Here is a 13,645-nt window from a genome sequence, read left to right as displayed (position 1 = left end):
TTCAGAAAATAAAAATGCTTCGGTTCTGAGGAGTAACTCTCCATATGGAAGGGGAAGATCAGGGGATGGATGGGGGAGGGCTGCTTGCGTCCTCTCCCCTGCCACACACACGCTCCCCGTTTCAGCCAGTGTAAAAATAGCTGCCCAGGTTTATGTATTCATCCCTAAGCTGCAAGGAAGCGCCTGCCTCCCGGCAGAGTCCGCTGCCTTTTAGTAGCTTATAACATCAGGTGACGCCTCCAGCCCTCCCATTCCCCGCCCCAGCCCGGATAAACGTCCTCCGTGACCTTAGAAGTTTTCAGTTTAATCAGCGGTATCGTTTTTGAGAGGAAAATCCTCCCGGCTTTGCGGGCTGGCAGGGCTCTGGGGCCCTCCCCTGCCTCCCAGCCCAGGCCGCAGAGCGAGAGCGTTTCCATCTGTGCTAGGAGCGGGAAGAGCCTCTCTGTGCTCCCCGGCACGTCCAGCGCGCGGGCGGGAACACGCTCTCCTGTGGGGGGCAGCTTTCCCAAGGGCCTTGCCTAACGAGGGCCAGGCGGCTAGGCGGCTCCCCCGTGGGCCCCGAACGGCTCCTGGCAGGCCGACCCCCATCCCTGTCGAGAGCACTGATTTCCCCAGCGTCCGGGGCAGGCAGCCGCGCCCTCCCGGAGCAAGGCAATCCAGCGGTCAGGAGGCGGCGAGGGCCTGCGCGTGCGCAGAAAAGAGCTGCCTCCGCGCCAGGCTGGGGCGCGAGGGCGGAGGATGGAGGGCGAGGGCGCATGCGTCAGCCGTGCAGCTGGGGCCGCGTAGGCAAACTGAGCTGCTGGGTCCTGCCTTCAGTGCAGTTTCTTGGCATCACGTTGGGGACACCGCACCATTAGAAGACAGCCACAGAATGTTAAAGGCACAGCCTCCTTCGAGGGCATCTGCATAATGCCTTCCGTTTACAGATGAGGAAATTGAGGCCCAAAGGGATGATGGGAAAGGCCCAAAGCTGCATTTCTGGATTCTGGCGGCTGGGACCAGATCCAGCTCGTATTGACATGGTTTAAGCACTTCTTCAATGAGCACTTATCAAATGCCTAGATACTATGTACTCAGTGTCTGAGTGGCAGAGAAAGATAACCACGAATACGTCAGAAGCAGCGTAGCTACGGCTGCCCTGGATTTAGGCATAGAATCAGACAGACCTGGGTTTGATATGATGATTTCCAGGACCACACTACTAGTTGGATGGCCTTAGTGAGGTAGTTAACCACTCCATGCCCTAGTTTTCTGGTCTGCAAAACGGAGATAAAAATAGGCTAGGGTCGTGGGATTTAAATGAGATAAGGTGCACATTGCTTAGCACAGCGCCTGCACATGGAAGGCACTCAAATAAATATTCGTGCAATGTTTTGAGAAGTAGAAAGTGCTAGGCACGTAGGCGTTCAGGAGACAGTCACGGTACTCGTTTCCAGACAGAAGTCATGAGGAACAAGAGGGAAGGTGCTTTCCCGTGAGCAGCGCTTGGGGGAGACTCACACAGACAGTTACAGGATCTGGCATGACAGGGAAAGGAGGAAATGGCTTCTGTTAATCTTTCCTTCAGCTTCTCCCGCCCTTCCTATGCACCCTCTCTGTTTCCCTTTCCACTTCTCACTGTGACTCAAGGTAGGTGGCTGCAGAGAGACATTGGGCCCTCTTACCAGGGAAAATATGTTCTGCAAGGTGGCATAATTTGTGTTTTAAGTCCCACTTTATCATAGGGGCTCCCCTCCTCTTTACCTAGGTATGATAGGCACAGGAAAAAGCAATGGAGTTAAGTGGATATGTGACTAAGGTGTCAAATTGGAGTAGTGTGGATCATAGATCTCAGAGATGAAGATCTTCTGGGTGGATTCCCTCATGTTAATGAAGAAGCAGTGAAAAACTGTGAAAGGCAAAATGACATCAAGTTTCAGACTCAGGTTGGAGCCATGGTGTTCTGTAGCACCATAGTTCATTCATCCACTCACACACGCTACTCTGGGTGGATATCCAATATACTGACAGGTACAAGGTTCTGCCTCAGTAGGCAGGGAAAGGGGAAAGGAAATAGAAATCCGGGAGGATTCTCGGGTTCTTTATGCAGCTTCATGGATGTTGATACCATTGACTGTGATTGCAAGGAGAGGAATAGAAACTGACCTGAAAGGAAGATGACATGTTTTGAACATGGGTTTGATGTGGCTGTAGGACATCCAGGTGAAGACCTCCAGGAAGAGTTAGGAACATGAGTTCCAAGCACAGGAGAGAGGCCTGGAGGTGCTTACTGGGGAACAGCCAACTTAAAGATGGTCACTGAAGCCAGGGCAGGGCTGGGATGGCCCAGAAGAGCAGGCAGAATGAGAAGATTATGAAAGCATGAAACCCAAGCCTGACAGATACCAACTCCTAAGGATCAAATAAGAGATCCTGAGGAACAGATGGAGAAATGGAAAGAAAACCAGAAAAAAGTGGCATCAAGCAGTTCACATCAAGACTCTCCAGGTTGAAGAAGTGGTCAGGAGTGGGAAATGCCACAGAGATGTCAAGCAAATGAGCACTGGAATGTGTCTGTTGTATTTGACAATAAGGAAGTCATTGATTACTTGTGAGACTGGTTTTAGTGGCGATGTGAGGGCAGAAACCAAATCACACTAGGTTAGAAGCAAAATGGAGTCGAAGGAGAGGAGGAGAGGCAGGGCTAGTAGGTATAAACCACTGCTTCCAGAGAGTTGGTTGGGCAGGGAGGGGGAAGTTACAGCTAAAAGAGGAGGCAGAGAGAGTTTCCTTTATTCATTGTTGTTTTGTTTTATTTGTTTTGTTTTCGCAACTATGGGAAACTGGAACAAGCTTATAGGAAAGGGAAAGCAGGAGGGGTCAGCAAGGAGAAATAAGTTGGAGTCTCAGTACAATCCCCAGCACCACCACAGGGTGAGTGACAGAAGAGGGGATTCTGGCCCCAGATAACCCAAAGGAAGGGATCTTCTTCCTTGGTTCTTTTTTTCTACCACTGGAAGGGAAGAAATGTACATGGGAGGTTTAGAAATGGACTTGGGGAGCTCTTTAAGTAAGCTTTATCTGTGTCAGGATCTAACCCTGGCAGTAATCTTACCATCAAATGCATTTAATCAGCCCCATTTGCACGTGGATCTGTACCCAGTGCTATTCAAATAATGTGAAATGGATACTGTTATTACCATGTCACTCAGGATTATGGGTAGCAAGTGACTGAAACCCAGTTCTAAGCATGGAATCCATGGGTTTGCTAAACTGGGTAGACTGGCTTTAGGCCCAGTTAGATTTCAGGTGCTTTAAAGGTGTTGTCATGTATAATAGGCATAATGTTTTGAAATTATCAATGTACTTTTCTCTTTTGCCTTTCAAAGCATATGAACTTAGTCTACTCAAGGCATTTATCTGCCTAGGAAGAGATGAAAGTTCTTTCCAGAAAGTATGCAAAGAGAAAGAAAGCATAACACTCAGCTTCTGGCATTCAAAAACAAATTTTGTAGCAAGGCAATAGCCATGTAATTCAAGCCCTTACCTTGAAAAAATATCCTGTACATTCCATTACCTTCCTCTTCAGAGGGTCAAGAACTGAGCTTGGTAGACTAAACCTTAGGGTTTTATATTCGAAAGGTCTAGACCAGGAGAAAGTGGGAGATTATCAGAGGACAGAAGCAGCAGAATAAGACAAGAGGCCTGAGTGGAGAGATTGTATTGGAAAAGTAAAGCTTAACCACAAAGGCAGAGGGAGATCTTTCCCCCACATCCCCTCCAGAATTATGAGAGGAAGAGCCCAGTGTTGTTCAGGTAGCAGCAGGCCCTGCTATGGACTTTTCAAGCTGTGTCAGGTCCCTATGAAGCCTAGACTCTACCTAGACATAGCAGCAAGCCTGTAGCCAGTGTGCCAGAGGTGATCATTGGAGTGAGGTGACTCAGTGGTGTGGGCTGCTGAGGAGAACCCTGGGACCAGGGTTGATGGGAAGTCATGGACAGAAGTCAGAGTCTATAGCAGCAGGAAGAGCAGAGAAGGAGCTAGACCAGTCAGGGAACACCTTTGGGAGTACTGCCTCCAGATGGATCATAAGCTCCCCATCCACAGACCCCCACATCAGAGGCTTTCAGTGCACCCAGGACAGACAAAAGTGGATGTTGTCCCAAAATAATCACATGCAAGGCAGCTATGCTCAAGGACCAGTACAAGGACAAGAGTTCCCTTCCTCTCAACACCATGAGGACATGGAAAAGACACACACCACCATACTGCCTCCACCCCAACACATCCTGCAGGGATGATGATCAAAACATTTTAAAATCCTTATAGGCTGAGGCGCTGAGGAGTCTAAATGGAGGTGTCCTACTATGCCCGGAGTTAACCCTTTAGTTGATGGATTATGAGGAACAGGGATCTCAGGGCAGAACCTGTTTACCAACTGCTCCATGCATATTTTAGTATTTTATCAATGAGGGCAGCCATAATGCCATGTACCTGTTGAATATTGGCCATGCATCCTGATGGCATCTTTATGGGAGGAGAAGGAGAAAGAGGAAGCCATCTGAGAAAGCAAGCATGTTCTCAGTGGGGATATTGAATTATTGGACTGAATCAAGATTTAAACCCTAACTAGTGAAGGACCAGACTGATTATGGACAAACTAGAGAAATTATATTTTATTGGCACATTCAAGTTGCAATATGAGTTGAATTTACCATCTGTCTGCTTTCTTTGTGTTAGTTTCACTCTCAGGCAGAAGCTCCAAGCATCAGCGTAGCAAAGGGCAAAGGATCTCTTTCTTAATAGTGCCCGCAAAATCCCAGTCAGGCTCGCATTGGCTTAGCTTTGGTAATGTACCCATCTCTGAACCAAGCCCTGATTGGCGAAGCCCAGGTCACATGACTATTCCTAGCCTCATGAACTGAAAGTGGAGTGAGGGGTGGCTCCCCTAAAGAAAATCAAAAGGCTATGAGCAGAAAAATGGGGTAATGAATGCTGGGTAGGCAGGCACAACAGATAGAACCACTATTGCCTTCGGAGTTTAACTCTCTAAAACTCAGAAAGCACAGTAACTCCATGGCGGGAAATGAATTGGCACCTGAGCACTTATTCATGCATTGATCAGTGTAGAAAACTAACTTTGAAAATCATAAAGCAGATTTAGTTTTCCCTCTTAAATTTTCTTCCCACACTGATTAAATTACTTTTAATAATTAGAGTTAGGAAATATAATCAACTAAATATCTAGTATAGTTTAAAGCTTGGTCCAACCTGTAAATAGTTTCATTTAGGAAGTGCTCAGTCTCCCTCTTTACTGATGTGAAGACAACAACTGTTTTACTTTTTCTCTGTGTATTATTTTCTCTTTTTTAAGAATCACCCTCTTGTCGGGCATGGTGGCTCACACCTGTAATCCCAGCTACTTGAGAGGCGGAGGCAGGAGGATTGCTTGAGCCCAGGAGTTAGGGACTGCAGTGAGCTATGATTGCACCACTGTAGTCCAGTGACAGAGCAAGACTCTGTCTCTACAAAAAGAAAAAAAAAAAAAAAAAAATAGAATCAACTTCTTCTAAATCCAAGATAAACTGCACAATTAATTTATTGCCTATTTTTTAAAAAGGTTTTTATAATAAACAAAAAGTTTAATTATTCCAGATACAAAGAGATAGTAAAGGCAGCATTAGCTTTTCTTCACAGACTCTTATTTTCAGTGTCACAAAACACTTCCACATAAATTTTTAAATCTGCATGATTTTAAAATCAGCCCTATGTAAAAGGAGATATTTAAAATCTAGAAAAAGGAAACATAGTCATCAGTCTTACTCCAAAATTTATGTTGTCTTTCGGAAACAGTATTATTTCATAAAGGATATCTTGATATTTACAATATGTAAAACTTAACTCTCAGAATTGAAAAACTCTTTGGGAAAAAAATTATTAATCATAATAAAGGGAAATAAACTCATCACCCCCTAGTGTCTGAGTCACATAATTAATTCAGAAGGGGCTGGCTTTCTCTGCATGTGGGATCCCAGATACTCATTTATGCATCAAATATTTATCACACCCTTCATAGTTTCTCCGCACTGTGCTGGGCACCAGGGATGTGAAGTTGAGTAAGACAGGCTTGTGTCTGGGAAGAATGGAGACCGATGGAGAACACAGATCTCTATGCTGGCGTATGAGGGTGTAATGAGGGCTTCCAAGAGGAACAGTTCATTTTCCAGGGGATGCTGGCTCAGTGACGAGCGGGGATACTAAGCTGCCTGAAGGGTTTGCATTTCCCATGGTGCCCAGTGCAGTGCCGAGAATGAACGTGTAGACCATTTATTGCTGTGGCTAAGATGGAGGAGGTTTGGAAATCTTTAACAGCTGAGCTCTGTGACAGAAAAGAACAAGAATTCCTGGTCTTCCCAGCACCTCGGTACGTGTACTCTGGTGCTGATGTTCAATATCGTGGTCATTCCAGTCATGCATTCAGCAGGCAGTCATTGAGCACCTACCAGACACTGCTTGAACAAACAGACTAAAACCTCAAGGAGCTTACTCCTGAAGTAAGCTATATATTTTGATATATATTGCATATCAAAATGCTGATTAATGCTATGGAGAGAAAGGAAACAGGGAATGGGAAGGCAGGGGTTGTAGGTTGAGGGATATGAAATGGAGTCTTTAAGAGGTCTAAACTGAAGACAGCTCCCTCAGTTACCTGAGCATCAACAACTGTGGCTGGTGATGCATTAGGAGCCCTGCAAAGAAAGTGGCCAGCCACCTGATCCCAGAGTTTCCGGGAAGTGGCCAGTTGGGGCCAAGACAGGGTGGTGTGCATCCTCCTCCATACCCCAAGAGTTTTATTATGTGGTGAGTGGAGCTGGTACACCCAGAGTCTGAAGCAGTCGAGAGGGCATGCCTGGGGATGAAACAGTCCTTTGTTCTGGGAATGATGAGAAGGTGTGTTTAGATGTAGGCAGGTCCCCAGACAATGTCTTCTGGAGAAGAAGAGCATCCTGCTCCCTAAAGGAAAGATTTGGCAAGGCCAAGATAGAAGGTCAAGGCCCTGACCAAGAGAATCAGAATGGAGCGTAGATGCCACATCGCTGGAATGGGCTAGGAGGAGTGAGCACATGGGGTACAGGTCCCATCTTTCATGGGCATCAGGCTATAGCTGGGAGGAGAGCAAAGAGAACTTAGGGTCACGTGTAGACCTTTAGGCTGGAACAGGGTTGGTATAGGGTGGCCAGGTTGCAGGGGCTTTGGAATCAAGTCAAGGAATACGTGTTTTTCTCAGATCTACTAACACTGGCTCAGTTGTATCTTTGCCATAGCCAGGACTTGCTTGTTCTGTCACCTGTGTAAGAACCACAGTTCTTTTTTTGTTTGTTTTTTGAGATTGAGTCTCGCTCTGTTGCCCAGGCTGAAATGCAGTGGCATGATCTCCGCTCATTGCAACCTCCAACTCCTGGGTTCAAGCGATTCTTCTGGCTCAGCCTCCTGAGTAGCTAGGACTACAGGCATGCACCACCACACCTGAAAATACAAATTTTTGTATTTTCAGTAGAGATGGAGTTTCACCATATTGGCCAGGCTAGTCTCAATCTCCTGACCCTGTAATCCGCCCTCCTCAGCCTCCCAAAGTTCTGGGATTACAGGAGTGAGCCACCGAGGCTGGCCCCACCACAGTTCTTTTAACCATAAGCCAAGTAAGAATGAAACAAACTGTAAGTTCACTGGGAGGGCAGCTAGGAATGGGGAGGAAGGTGAAATGGCAAGGAATCCCAGTTTTTCATGCCCAGAGTATAATTCTCAATGGAAACCAAGCAGAAAGAGACTTAAATAAACCCCTGGGAAGGAGAAAAGTATGTATAGTAAACAGTGACCAGCACAGTTTGCCCTCCTGTGTGAATACCAGGGTCAGAACAACGTGTCATGTTGCCACTTTAATCACAGGATTTTGGTCAGAAAGAATGTGGGATTTGAACTTTGCTCTGAGTTTGGCTCTTGACTGTCACCTGTTCAGCGTGTGACCTTGGGTAAGTTTCTTAACCTCTAAGCCTTCGTTTCCTCATCGGTATAGTGGGAATGTGCAATCTGGAGTCTCTGCTAGGACTCCATCACATCTAGTGGACTAGTGAAGAAACCCTACGGGGATCTGGGAAAACTCCCTTTCTTGAGGAAATGCGGGGAGCTGCGCACGGTGGGCTCACCAAAAGGCGAAGCACCATACTGGAGGAGGGAGTAGTTTTGAGTACACTGTGGTGACAGGGGCAGAACCCCTTCCTTCACCCTACTCCATATCAGACCCATGTCTGATTCCTGGGCAGAGCTGTCACTAAAAGCTAAAGGGACTATTTGTTAGTGCTTCATAAGACACTGGAGTACAGGGTCACTGAGATGAGACCCCCTATAAATGAGCATAAGAGAGAAAAAGGCATCTTTTCCACTTGACAATCCACAGAGCAACTTTACCAGAGTGAGATGGCAGAGCAGAGAAAGGGACAGTGCCGGGCATTGATTTGCTGATGAGCACATGGAAGACCTCCTAGCCCAGGAACTCCCCAAAAGTGCAGGGTAGAAGGTGCTTTGCTGGGAGCTAGGTTCAAAGTGAGAAATGGTGGTAACAAACTAACATTTGGATTATTAGTCTTGATGTGACTTTATTTGTGCATGCATAGTGTATCACACAGGGTTCTCTAGAGAAACAGAACAAATAGGACATATACAGATATGAGAAGGGGATCTATTATGAGAATTGGCTCATGAAATTGGCTCGAGAAATTCCATGATATGCAGTCTGCAAGCTGGAGAGCCAGGACAGCTGGGGGTATAATTCTGTCTGATACTGAAAGCCTCAGAACCAGGGGAGCTGATGCTGTAACTCCCAGTCAGAGGCCCAAGGTCTGAGAACGTGGGTGACAGCTTACGTAGAGAACGCAGCTTATATAAGTCCCGGAGTTGGAAGGCCCAAGAATCTGGAATTCTGATGTTGGAGGTGGAAGAAGATAATGTCCTGGCTCCAGAAGGGAGAGCAAATTCACCTTTCCTCCACCTTTTTGTTCTATTCTGGCCCTCAGCCTGTTGGATGCTGCCCGCCTGCATTGGTGAGGGTGATCTCCTATATTTAGTCCCCTGATGCAAATGCTACTCTCTTCCAGACACACCCTCACAGACAACCCAGAAATACAGAAATAATGTTTTATCATCTATCTGGATGCCCCTTAACCTAGTGTGGTCGACACAAAATTGACCATCACACCTGGTGGGGGAAACTTGGCTAATACCTACCTCATAGGAATCAAACAGGATGTTCCCAAGCATGAGCCTGGACATGGCAAATATAAGGTAAATGGCAAATTCCCTCACAAACCACCCGGGAACCCACTGGAAGCACTGCAGAATGCTCAGAATGTCCCCTCGTGTGTTTGGGGATTGAACAACATTCTTGTGGCAAATATCTTTAATCATAAAGTAACTTAACACGTATCTTTGAGCATGTATATGTTCCAGTAAAGTATACCTGCTAAGAGGGGTTTGAAATTATCTTTTCTTCTCAGCACTTTACAGTTTACAAAAGACTTCAATGTGAATTTTAGTCACATTAGCTCTCACAACAACCTAATAATGTAGGATCCCCATATATAAATCAGAATATTGCATTTCAAAGAGGTGAAGGGACTTGTCCTTAATGACCCAGCTAATAAGGGGTGCAGCTGGACTCAAACCTGGTCTCCTTCCATTAAAGTCTGGTAGAAAACTAAGACCACAACAAACACAATGACAGAAAAAAAAAAAAAAAAACCCAGCAACTATGAAAACCTGACTCAAAGTGCTGGAGACAAAGACAGATGTCTATAGCTGGACATCCAGAAGGAGTCAGCTGGGACCTGAGCCAATCTAACTAGAAAATGAAAGGGTGCTGCTGAAGACAGGGAGGCAGGGGTGGAAGAGGCAGGCTTCCAGTGGGACCTCACCTGGCACCCCTGGAGCTGGCACCCAGCTTTTCACATTTCACAGAGCATTTCTACTGACCTTTCCAAAGGGCACTACAACTCACTGCTCCCAAATCTCTGAAAGTCAAAACGGAAGCTTTGCTCCTGCATCACTGTCTGAACCCTGCAAATCACCTCTTGTGACTTTGGCAACTGCTGGTCTCAGGGTTTGTATCCCAGTCATTTCTACTTCTTGGAGAATTATTTACGACATTCTAAAAGTATGGAAAACCATCTACTGAAATGTGTCAACATTAAAATATTAGTTAGCTATAAATGATGCTCACTTAAGTTACAGAAAAAAACAAGAGACAGGAAAAGACATGAGCATTTATGGGCCAGCCTCTCTCCTAGCATCTCTCACACTCACGATGTCTTGTTATATTCATTGCAATATAATTTGGGAAATGGTATCATTCCCACTTTGACAGCTGAGGAAATGGACGCTCAGAGAGGCTAAGTAACTTGGCTAAAGTCACACAGTTAATAAGCAGCAAATCTACGATGTGAATCCACACCCGACTTCAGGGTATTTCGCAATATACCACAGTTTATGGCCTGTGGAATTCAAATGGAATTAAGAGATAACCAGTAAACTACTTTCATTGCCAATAAAATTCTTGACTTTGCTTTTTTATTAATTCAAATTTACCAACAATGCAATTTCCAAATTACCACCTTCGGAAGAGTACTTAAATCATCGAAATACTCAGAATTCGTGGAGTCCTAACAGGATTTGACACAGAGAGAGATGCCACCAGAGGACGCACATGGAGCTGAGTGACTCTAATGTGAACTTTCCTTTTTGACAGTTCTCTGTAAAAATGTGGTCTATCTTGCACTGGATGGAAGATGAGGAAGAGATTCTCAGCCAAACCTGCATGATTTCCTCAAACTCTGTTTAATACAAGTGCCAAAGTTTGACACATTCTGACCACTTTGCTTTCTTTGGCAATCCCAACTTTGACAAGAGAATAAGAATGTCTCCCCCTTGACAGGAACAACGTGTGAAATGAAAGACCTCAGGTGCTGTATTGGCTCTTGACAGCTCTTCAGAAGAAAGCACCCCCTGCCTGTTCTGTTCAGTCCTGGTGCAGGTGAGTCACTGCCTTGCCAGCCAGGCAAGTATTTTAAGAAACAAAATCTAAGCCGGAACCAGCAGAGAAAGACGAGGGATGGATTAGCGCCATTAGCTTTGATGGTGTCTTGTTGTCATGGTGCTAGGAAAATCACTATCATTTAGAGTCCCACTCAACAGCTGTTTTGCTGGAATTTTTGACATGAGAGGCTGGTGGCCACCCTAACACAGGCGTGGGACATGGGTGTGCGCACACACGTACACCTGCAGCAGACACCCACTCTAGAGGGCTCACGGCAGTTGTCTGGGACGTGATTCAAAGGCTGTACCCATGTGTATGACAACCCTGTTTCCCATACATCAGCTTGCAGGAAGCCAAATGACCCACCAGCTTACCCACATCGCTGGAAGCTTTGGAGCAGAGTCAGTGACTATGTGAACCTGCCTCAACCTCTGCTCCCTGGTTCAGCATTTGGCTTGGGAAAATTGCCACTATTGCCTGTCCCTTAAACATTATTTCAAGGCTCAGGTCTTCCACCATTCTGAGGGGCAGGGGCAACTTTGAGTTCTGCCAGGAGCTGGGGTTAGGGGTAGGGGAATGCTTGCCAAGAGAAATGACTAGAATCTTTATCAGGCTGTGGAACACAGCCTGGCATTTCTGGGTAGGCAGCCTCCCCTGTAGCCTCTCCTGGCATCTACACTGCAAAGTCCCCTATTTCAGTATCTACTGAAAGGGGTGAGGGTGGGGACATTCATTGGTACTGGGAGGCCAACTTAGAGTGGAGAGGAGCTTGTCTCATGGCCCTCCGGTGAGCCACACTAGAGGAGACACACAGCGCTCCCTGCTCAGACTCACACTTGCCTGACTCCCTCCCTCATGCTCTTCTTTCGGCTGCCCTTACCTGGGGTGACTGCAGTGGCTGTGGAGGTGCAGTGGGGTTGGGGGGTGGCATACCTCACTACCTTGCTTTTCCCAAGTCCCTTTAATTAAACCAAATCTTCATATGAATGTAAAACACAAGTAGGCTTTATCCCAGGGCCCTGTGCTCCTCTGCCCCAGATTCTGACTCAAGGACTTGGAGCAGACTGATTTTTATTAAAAGTCCAAGTGATTCGATTGCAGGTGGTCCTGGACAACACTTTGAAACATGCTGTGGCAGAAACAAGCCAGCAAGCATATGGGATTCATCTGCTGTGAGTGATAATTTATCTAGTTTCTAAAAATAGTGTTATAGGCTGGACTGTTTTCCCCACTCCTCCCCCACGCCATGCGTATATTGATGCCCTAACCCCTAGTACCTCAGAATGTGACTGTATTTGGAAATGGAGCCTATAAAGAAGTAATTAAGTTAAAATGAGGTCATTAGGATGGGCTCTAATGCAGTATAACTGTTGTCCTTATAAGAAGAGATTAGGACACAGATGCACACAGAGGGAAGACCATGTGAACACAGAAGGAGAAGACAGCCACCTGCAAGCCACAGAGAGAGCCTTTCAAAGAAACCAACCCTGCAGACAATCTGATCTCAGGCCTCTGGCCTTCAGAATTGTGAGAAAATCAATTTCTGTTGTTTAGGTGACCCAGTCTGTGGTATTTTGTTATGGCAGCGAAGCTGACGAATACAAACAGAAGGCTGATTTCACTTAATAATCATCTCAGAAGGCAGAGATTGCTTCAAACTATTGTATACACAAGGCTAGTTTGTGAACCAAAGGACATGAGCCCCAGACCTGGAGTCACAGAGGCAGCATGACACACACAGACAGCACGGCTTCTTGTCAGGCATTCCTGCACTCAAAGTCTCAAAGAACCTTCCTCTCTAGCCTTCCACCTGAGTTACTTTAGACAAGATAGCTATTGTTATTTTATTTAAAAAATATGTATATAGTGCTTACTATGTGCCAGGTAATAGTCTATGCACTGTACAAACATTAAGTCATTTAATCCTTGTTATAACCCTGTGATAGATACACTGAAGAGTCACAGTCCCTTATTCAAACCCTTGCTTGGGACCAGCAGTGCTTGGCATGTCAGAACTTGGGGATTTGAGAAAGATATACAGTATATGTACCATAGGCTTCATAACACCTCATGGCATCTGCAACAGCTTCCTGTTATGAAATATACTGATGTTTCTAGTTTCTGTAGTGACACATATATATGTTGCATAAGTAAAGACTGTAAGTATCCTTGTGTCAACTCAAGACACAAGGATACTTTCAGTCAATGTGCTTGTTTCAGGTCAGGTTTTGCTGCCAAATGAGTTATAAATACATTTTTTCATATTTTGGAGCTTTTAACATTTCAAAATTGTGGGCCTGTGTTATCCCCATCTTACAGATAAAGAAACTGAGGCATAAGGAGGTTAAACAACTTACCCACATTCATTAGCTCGTGGGAGGTGGGACTGGGCTACGAACCCCCCAGGTTTGCAGCCTTGCCGTGAGGACCCAATACAAGGTAGACTTCTGGGATGGATTGTGTCCTCCAGAATTCATATGTTGAGGTCTTAACCTGAGTACCTCAGGATAGAACCTTATATGGAAATAGAGTTATTGCAGATATAATTAGTTAAGATGAAGTCATTAGGGTGGACCCTA

General features: G+C 45.7%; 1 long non-coding RNA gene across 1 annotated transcript; it reads left to right on the top strand.

The window, feature by feature from the left end:
- The first annotated feature begins 1,382 nt into the window (after positions 1–1,382).
- Positions 1,383–12,622, top strand: LOC112619084. The gene is made up of 3 exons (XR_003118172.1): positions 1,383–1,629; positions 10,965–11,063; positions 12,168–12,622. It is a non-coding gene; the product is annotated as an uncharacterized LOC112619084 (long non-coding RNA).
- The last annotated feature ends 1,023 nt before the right edge of the window (positions 12,623–13,645 follow it).

This window comes from Theropithecus gelada, chromosome 2, assembly GCF_003255815.1.
Source record: "Theropithecus gelada isolate Dixy chromosome 2, Tgel_1.0, whole genome shotgun sequence".
NCBI classification, from domain to species: domain Eukaryota; kingdom Metazoa; phylum Chordata; class Mammalia; order Primates; family Cercopithecidae; genus Theropithecus; species Theropithecus gelada.
Note: the sequence above shows the minus strand (reverse complement) of the source record. Positions and strands in the feature narration are given on the sequence as shown.